Raw genomic sequence first — 9,439 nt, forward strand, 5'->3', positions numbered from 1 at the left:
TGCCCAGAGAACCCAGCTGTTGCCCGCAGCAGCCGAGCAGAGACCCGCGGCCCCGAATGCTTCTGCCCACGACCCTCCCCATCCTGCCCCCAGCCCTCAGGTGCTGGGAGGACAGATTGGAGCAGCTGAGGGACCTGCGGGGCTGAGGGAGGATGACAAGTGCCACCGCGGCAGCACCCATGTGCGGCCTGGTCAGGGTGTAGGTGGGGGTAGGCACCCCCTTCTCCGTCTATCGCCAGAGGAGAAGCCAGCAGGCCGAACGAGGGGCTGGCTCCCCCAGCTACCTGTGCAGGCCTCCCTCCTCCTGTGGCTGGGGAGGAACCTCACAGCAATCTCCGGTCCTCATCTCAGCCCTCTTCCCAGTTTCCTGAGACCTGATGCCTTCGTTATGTAAATGGCAAAGTTGATGCTGGGGACAGGCTTCTACCTCACCTACCACAGCACCTGGGCTGGGCGGGGAATGAGGGAGGGGATGGGCTCTGAGCTGCCCTTCTGGATGCCCTTGGGTCCTTTCCCTCGCCCTCACATCCCCTCCCCCTGGATCACAGGCCATGGGTACCAGTGGCTTGTGTTCTACCGGGCCCTACTCCCACCTGATCTGGTTGCCTGTAGGAGGGGGGTTGGCGGAGCCCCTTGTAAAACTTTTCTAGGAAAAAGGGCACGGGTGAGGGAGCGAACCAGAAACACTATTGCCTCAGGCGGTTGGAGCAGATCGCTTATAACACGCTTCTTGTTTTACTACGTGAAATAAGCCACTCATCAAACTCTACCAATAACAGCAATAGTAATAAATAATCACGTGTCTGAAGCAGCCTCACTTGGGAACCGGGAGACCCGCGCTCCAGTCCTGTCCGGGGCAGAGCTGAGAAGAACGTTCACCCTTCTTCTTTCAGGGCCTGACCGCTGCCGATAGGAGGGTGAGGTCATGTCTGCAGGACAAGAACGGGAAAAGCTTGGAGGGCGGAGACCCCTGGGGAGATTCAGGGCACGCAGGCGCTTGGGAGGCGATAAGGGAAGGCAGAGGTGGGCAGTTGAGTTGCTGAGGTGAGGACAGCCCACTTCATCCCGGCCCCAGGCAAGGCTGCGCTCTGCCCTGAGGGGAGGGTTGCACCCGCTCAGACCCTCACAGCCAGTGGGAGGGAAGGGCAGGGAGTGACGTGGGAGGAGGGCAGAGAGACCTACTGTGAGAGCTCAAAAAATACTGAATCAGGGTTTCCCTGGTGGCACAGTGGTTGAGAGTCCGCCTGCCAATGCAGGGGATATGGGTTCGTGCCCCGGTCCGGGAAGATCCCACATGCCGCGGAGCGGCTGGGCCCGTGAGCCACAACTACTGAGCCTGCGCGTCTGGAGCCTGTGCTCCGCAACGGGAGAGGCCACGATAGTGAGAGGCCCGTGCACCGCGATGAAGAGTGGCCCCCGCTTGCCACAACTAGAGAAAGTCCTCGCACAGAAACGAAGACCCAACACAGCCATAAATAAATTAATTAAAAAATACTGAATCACTGACTGATTGCAGGGGAGGAGTGACCGCAGGTGGAGCCTCTAAACCCGTGCCATTCACAGTGTGCACCGTGGACCAGGCCCTCATCCCAGTGACACCTCACAGCCTTCTTGGCCTTGGCCCCTGGTGCTGAGTGCGTCAGCAACAGTCCGGTTAAGAGAAGGGAGCCCCGGAAAGGGGGGGTGAGGGCCAGCCCCAGAGTAGGGTTTCTTGATCCTTGGAGGTCGAACTCCTTCTGAGAATCTGGTGGAAATTCTGTTCCCGCTGCCCAGAAAAATAGACATACAACCTGACACGCATGGCAGGGGGTCCGCCAGAGCCCATCCATGAACCCCAACCCACAAAATCCTCTCTCTTCTTCCCATCCCGATATTGCCCACCTACCTACTCCTCCATGCACCATGCCAGGGCCCCAGGAGCTAAGACACAAGCCCTGCCTCTGGGAGCTTGCAGGCCAGACCAAGATGCACACCCAAGGGACTCAAAGCAAAAGCAGAGGGGCCCATGTGGGAGTTCCCAGGAGGGAGGGGCTCATTTCCAATCTGAGGAGGCAGCCTTGGGATCACAGCAAGCCCACAGGCTCTGGAGTCGGCCAGTCTCTTCATTTATACAGTGGAGATCAATGACCGCCTCACCGGGATGGCGTAGGATAGTGTCAATGGTATTTAGCGCGGAGCGAGGCTCAGGTAAACGTGCCATTGGCCCAGCTGGGAACGGTAAGTTGAATAATGGCCCTCCAAAACTGCCCATATCCTAAGCACTGGAACCTGTGACTCTCTTACCTTAGATGGCAAAAGGGACTTTGCTGATGAGATCACATTAAGGGTTTCGAGGTGGGGCCGTTATTATGGATTATCCAGGTGGACTCAGTGATTACAAGAGTCCGTACTAGACAGAGGCAGGAGTGTCAGAGTCAGAGCAGATGTGACAATGGACGCAGAGGTCAGAAAGGCAGGGAGATTTGAAGATGATGCCCTGCTGGATTTGAAGATGCAGGAAGGGGTCCAGAGCCAGAGAATTCAGGTGGTCTCTAGAAGCTGGGAAAAGCAAGAGAAAAGATTCTCCTCTAGGGCCTCCAGAAGGAACACAGCCTGGAGGATCCATTTTCATCTTCTTTTTTTGTTTTGGTTTTTTGTTTGTTTGTTTTTGGTTTTGTTTTTGTTTTTTTTGGCCACACTGCGTGGCATGCGGGATCTTAGTTCCCCAACCAGGGATCTAACCCACACCCCGCCCCTGGTGGAAGCACCGATTCTTAACCACCAGACCACCAGGGAAGTCCCCATTTTCATCTTCTGACTTCCAGACTATAAGATAATAAATTCGTGTTGTTTTAAGAGGCTAAATTTGTGGTCATTTGTTACAGCATCCACAGTAAACTAATACACCAGGCCTTGCCAGGGGAGGCCAGAGCCTGCTGGGGCGAGGCTGTGGTGCAGGAGGGAGGCCGGAGGGGGAGTTTTGCAGCCAGCAGGGCAAGGAGTGAGACTGCATTGGGAGGGAGGAGGGGCTGGGCATGGAGTGCTCAGCCCGTGACCTCACCCTTGGCCAGCCAGGCTGTCCTGGCATCCGGACGCCTGTCAACCCGAGGTTATATGCCTCACTGGGCCAGAAAGGGATCCCCGTGTAGCCAGGCCCCAGGCAAGGGTGGGGTTGTGGCAAAGAAGGCTGGTGCCAGGGGAGGGAGCTCAGTCAGTCCCTGGGGCTGCAGAGGCCACAGCAGTGGAGGGGGAGGCCAGCAGGGGCTGGCAAGGTGCCCTGTCACCCAGGGCCCTCTGCCAGCTCGATCTGCTCTACCTCTCTCCTGTGGGACACGAAGCACTCCCTTCCTCTCTTCTTTTTCCCTCTCCACCCCTGGGCTCCCCTAGGAAAGTGGGAGGAGGAGGGACTTGGGGGTAGAGAGCAAGTGATGGGGTCACAATCTCAGCCCAGTGGCTGAGTAGCTGGGTGACCTTGGGTGAATCTCCTCGTCTCTCTGAGCCTGTTCTCTCCTCTGGAATTGAGGAAAGAGTCTCCACTTCACAGGGCTATATTAAATGACACAACACAGTGCCCAGCGTAGCGTAAAGCCTCTAAGTGCAGCTGCTCTTTGTGTTATCACATGTGTACACGCTACTGCCCACAGATAGAACATCAAGTTTATCTGCCCTGCTAGGTGCCCAGTTCCTCCAGGGAACATGGTGTCCTGCCTATCTTTGCATCTCAGCATTGCTACAATTACTGGTGTGTATTACCCCCCCCATTCATTCACTCATTCAACGAGTACTTATGTGTAACACTGCTTTCGATGATGAAGACATATGAGGGAAAACAGACCGTATGCATATGAAGAGAGAGTATGTTTGTGATGTGTTATGAAAAACAACAAAGCAGGAAGAGGGAGTGCCAGCGGAGGGGGAAGCGGAGCGGTTTGCTATTTGGTACAGGGTGTCAGGGAAGGTCTGTCTCACAAGATGCTGCTGGAGCAGAGACCCAAGGGAAGTGAAGGAGTGAGCTCTGTGGATTTCTGGGGAAGTGGAGGGTTCAGGCCTGGTGGAAGCATTCGAGGACAGCAGAGCTGGTGTGGTGGGATCAGAATGGGTGAGGGGAGAGGGATAGAAAACAAGGTCTGACATAGTTGGGGCCAGATCACACATGGCCTTGCAGGCCATAGTAAAGCCTGGATTTTACCAGGCTTTACTATGGAAATTTACTATAGAATGGAATTGCTATTCTCCAGACAGGGTAGATTTAAGGAGGAAAGGTCTAGGAGGATAGTGAGGGAGTGTGATGGTTAATTTTATGTGTCAACCTGACTGGGCCATGGGGTGCCCAGATATTTGGTCAAACATTCCGGGTATTCATGCTGGTGTTTTTGGATGAGATTAACATCTGAATCTGTAAGACTGGGTAAAGTGGATTGCCCTCCTGAGTGTGGGCCATCAGCTGAAGGCCTGAATAGAACAAAAAAAGCCTAAGAGAGAATTTGCTCTCTTTGCCTAAGTCTTTGATCTGGGACATGGATCTTCTGCTTCCAGACTTGGACTCAGACTGGATGGCTCTCCTGTTCTCAGGCATAAATAAATATAGTGTGCCTACCTCCTACTGGTTCTGTTTCTCTGGAGGACTAACACAGGGAGTCAGAAGTCGGGTGTTGGTTATGTTCAGCACGAGATCCTGGTCAGTGTCCTGGTGGAGACATGGAACAGGCAGAGACACGAGATCACGGGGACTGAGACCAGATCCGATCATCGAACTGAATTTGAATCCTCCCGATCTCTGTCCCTTGACCCAGCTGAGGCCGGTTTTCTCTGCACAACTGCTGAAGTGGAATCCTTTCCTGCTTCTTCTCCCCAGAATAGCCCTGGGCTCCAGCTTTGTGTCCTGCTTGGAGAGCTCTCCTGTCCTTGGCTTCTCCAGAGGGTTCACATAACCTCCAGAAGCCCTAAATCCCTTCCCCTCCCCAACTCTGTGGTCTCTGACAGAGGGGAGCCCCCGCAAGGTGAGGGGAGCCCTGAGCAGAGGGGTTCCCCACCCAGGCCAGGAAAGGACAGCCGGGCTAGCAGGGGTGGATGCTCTCCTGGTCTCCCAACAAGTTCTGGCCCCCAGCACCCCCCATGCCAGCTTCCCTTGGGGGCTTGGACACTTCACACCCGCCAGGAGGTGCAGTGGAATGGAGGGGGACATCCAGGCAGGCCCAGCTTCCTAACCGGGTGTACCTCTTAACAGCTGGTGACCTGGGTGGGACACTTTGTCTCTCTGAGCCTCATTTTCCCCATCCATAGCAAAGGGATAGGTGTGACTGCCTTATAGGGTTGCTGAGGGTAAGATGCACCTACCACAGTGGCTGTTGCTTAGTAATAAATGACAGCAGATGGCGGGTCTTTCAGACTCCTTTCCCCACCCCCCAGCCAGCCTCTCTCCTTTCTGAGAGATTAGATTATTTTACCCCCATCCTGTCCTTCAGAAGCCAAATTTTACTATGGACGTGGGCAGCCAGGGAATGGTTGCCAAGGGCAGGGCTTTCAGAAAGGCTGCCGGTCGCCCAGGAAACTACCCAACTCGGGGTTCCCTGGGGTCCCACAGGTCGTTGGGTTCTCGCGCCACCTGCTGGATGCAGTGCCGCACTGCTCCTAAAGCACCCAGACCCGGGAGTCCCGCATCCCCGAGCAGAGAACACTCTCTGTCCCGCCCCTCTTCTCCTCACAGCATCTCCACCATAAAAGGTCCTTCTTACTGTTTGTCCCTACATTTTCCCAGAGGCCAGAGGCACGGAAAGGAGTTGGAAGCACTGTGAACCACAGGGAGGAGTGGGAGCCACGTCCTTCCCGGAGAACGACGAGGACGCCGGAGGGCTCTGGTAGTGTGGGGTCCGAAGGAAGTCCCTCCCCTTAATTGATTTCCTGAAGCTCGGACTCCGCAGTGCAGACACACGTTTTGTTTCTCATTAGTCCACTTTCCACCAAGAGGGAGCAGTGGGGAGGAAGAGGTTAAAATTGGGGGTGGGAGAGTGACGTGCAGGGTCACAGCCAGGTCCTTACGCAACATCCCCTCCTGGCTCCCTCCTCCTTTCCAGCGGCTCAGCCCCTGACGCCCTAGTCCTGACTTATCTTTTCTTCTCTGGGGAGAACCTCCCTACCTACCTTGACAGCATGTCAGACAAACCCCTTGGAGCCTCAGATCATCCTGCCTCAGAGGGAACTCCTGGGGGCGAGGGGCAGAAGAGGGAGAAGCAAAAAGCCCTCTGCTACGAGAGACAAGGTCTCCTGGGTTGGATTCCTGCCTGAGGCAGCCCCTGTGCTTGGCCATCCTGAGGTCATCCTGCCCTGAAAGGTGAAGGGTGAGGTGGAGCAGCTGACGTGTGGGGTCAAGAGACAGGAAGCTGTTGGGGTGCCTGGGGGGGTGCTCCTCTTTCCCCGGTTAGGATCACAAGTGGAGAAACCCAGGCAGAGGCACACAGAGAGGGAAAGGCTGGTGTCTACCCGTCCCAGGGTAATACTGCACCTTGCAACCCACATGCCTCCTCCCTGACTTCAACTGAGCTGGGGATGTGGATGCCTTGGGAGCCAGACACCCTGGCTCCCAGCCCAGAAGCTGAGGTCGCCAACGGGCTTAAGAGGGCGTGGAGCGGCAGGCTGGGGACCAAGGTCTCCCTGACCCCACCCATCTTCCCTCCTGAGCTGAGCTGCCAGGTGGTAAAGGAGGAGGCTGATGCAGGTGAGTCCGAACCCTGCAGGTGAGGGGCACTGCCCTGAGGACGACAGGTACGGCGAGTGGGGGTAGTAGGGCAGGGGCCCGGGAGAAGTTGCATCCTTTGACCCTGGCACTACCCTCTGACCAGATGCCCTTACTCCAAACTCCCCTCAGCTGCAGGCAGAAGGGCTGCTGGGGGTGCACTGGGGTGGATAGAACTGGCCCCTCAACCTCCAGATGGGGGGCAGCCTGTGGGTAAAGCAGGGCGGGGGACCAGAGATGCTGGAGTTGGGGCATGTGTGGCCCTACAAGCCTGGAGGGATCCTGAAGGAGCAAAAAGCTCTTCATAAGAGTGGAGGGGGGCGATGCCTCCCCACCAGCCCCCGGGGCTGGTCCCGCCTCCTCTCCAGACTGCACTTCCGGGTGTGAGGGGAGTGGGTGGAGGGAAAGGTTGAGGGCAGCTGAGTTGCACGCAGCTGGGGTGCTGACCCCTCCTCTCTGGGCTGGCTGACCAGTTCCTGATTGGCATTAGAACCACAGACGCTTAAAGGGCCCTCAGAGGGCTAATCCAACCTCTCCTGAGCTACCCAGTCGTGCCATCAGAGAGCGATGTGTGGGGAAAGGTGGAGCCAGAGTTGAGGGCCAACCACCACTCTTCATCTGTCCTCCAGGGTGCACCAGCCACGGCTCCGCTGCTACCCCCACCGATGTGACGGCGACCCAACTCCCCTGCTCCATCCACCTGTACTGCAAGCCGGGCCCCCTAGGGTCCCGGGGACCCTGCCCCATGCTTCTGCTCCTGCTATGGCTGGGGGCGCAGGCCGCTGCCCAGGCCAAGTACCTGCAGCTCTACCTGGCCTGCGGCTGCGACGTGCTGGCCGTGGAGAGCACGCTGAGCTGTGCACCGGGGCCTGGGGCAAGCTGCCCGAGTGCTGGCGCTGCTGTGAGGGCCTGGGGCACTGGCCAGCCGCCCACTGGTGATGCACGCCCTCTCCCTGGGTGGCTACACCTCTGCACAGATGCCCCTGCTCGTGGGCCAGGACCTGGGGCGCCACAGAAGCGTGGCCCAGTGCCTGAGGTGCCGTATTTTCGACAGCCTGGACCGCATGGCGCTGGGTGAGTGTGCGGGGCAAGGGTGAGGGGGCACCTGGGCCACACAAACCAGGCTGGACTCTGGGCGGACAGGCAGTTCTGCCAACCAAGGGGTCTGTGATCTGCGTCTGTCCCAAACGCGGCTCTGGGTTTCCTCTGACCGTCCACCCGACGTGGCCTTCCTACCCGGAGCATCTGTCATTTTGCCCCATCTGGGCCTCCCCCACTGTGGCTGAATTTACAACGCAGAGTGATCGGTGTTGTCTGGGTCCAGCCTGGCATGCCTTTATCTGCAGCCTCTATTAAGGCTAATTTACTAAGCGCCTATAACTTTCCATACTCACTCACATAATCCCCACAGTGAGGCCATGAAGTAGGTGCCGTGCCTTCTGAAATTTTCTTAGGACACATGCTTTGCAGAGTCTCAGAAATCAGGTACAGCTGACTCTTGAACAACACGGGTTTGAACTGTTGCGCAGGTCCACTTATGTGGGGATTTTTTCAGTAAATACGTACTGTAGCACTACAGGATCTGAGGCTGGTTGAATCTGCAGATGTGGAACAGATATGCAGCTATGGAGAGCCAACTATACAGTTATATGCGATTTTCAACTGCGTGGAAGGTCAACACCCCTAACCCCCACGTTGTTCAAGGGCCAACTGTAATTGGATGCACACAGGTTTCCTCTAAAACAGTGATTTTCGAACTTTGGTAAATATCAGAATCACCTGGTGCTGAGTGATGATTCAGAGGCCCAGACCCCATCCTATTTCGGTGAGCCTGGGCCTCTGGGTTTTTAAGCTCTCTACGTGATTCTGATACCCACCACAATTTGAGGACCACGGTGCTCTAACTTCCTCTAGAAGGACCAAACTAATGCTAACATACCAAGTAACAGGAAGGTCATTGTTACAAAGTAACCCATTCTGTTCCTCAGCTCTAACTGACCAACTACATCTAGTTCAAAAGGAAAACTCATGCAGAGTGACTGGGAATTTCTCTAAAAATCCTTAGATCTTTTCCATCTCAATTGCTGGTCAAATTGCTTCCTGTATGGTTTTTGTAAAGCAGTGTGCAAGACAAACCATGAAACATGGCCTCGTTCTGGTCCATCCGCTCTCATCTTTTACAATCTCCTGGTATCCAGACATCCTTCTCCCACCCAGCTGGGTCACCTCAGACTCCTAGGTGCTCACCAAGGCCACAGATTCCAGGGCACAAGGCCTCTGGGGACTCTCGATGACCCAGTCACTTTGCAACAACTCCTGGAGCCATTGCTGAACCAGTTCTGAACCCACCCAACAGTCCAGCGCTTTCCTTCTTGTCCCTGAAGATGCCACAAAGCTGGAAAATGCCACAGAGAGAGGCTGACTCCAGGCCACGTGGCTCTTTTAGGAGGGGCCTGGGAGAGGGCAGTTACCGGCCCAGGATGCCAAGAGTGGGCTGAGGGAGCCCCTCCCTGGCAGTCATGGGGATGTTTCCAGCTCTTCACTACCCACAACTAGGGCCTTCTGCCCCCTCTGCTTCCTGCCACCAGAGCATTCCCAGGCCATCTTCCTTGCTTCTGCCCTGAATGGTGTCTGTACCTGGTGGGACAGCTGGGTGCCCGCTGCCCAACTACAACAGAGGCAGAGAAGGCAATGTGAACATCCCAGGACCCCCAACTCTAGGGATAC

Source organism: Phocoena phocoena, chromosome 9 (genome assembly GCF_963924675.1).
Source record: "Phocoena phocoena chromosome 9, mPhoPho1.1, whole genome shotgun sequence".
In the NCBI taxonomy this organism is placed as follows: Eukaryota; Metazoa; Chordata; class Mammalia; order Artiodactyla; family Phocoenidae; genus Phocoena; species Phocoena phocoena.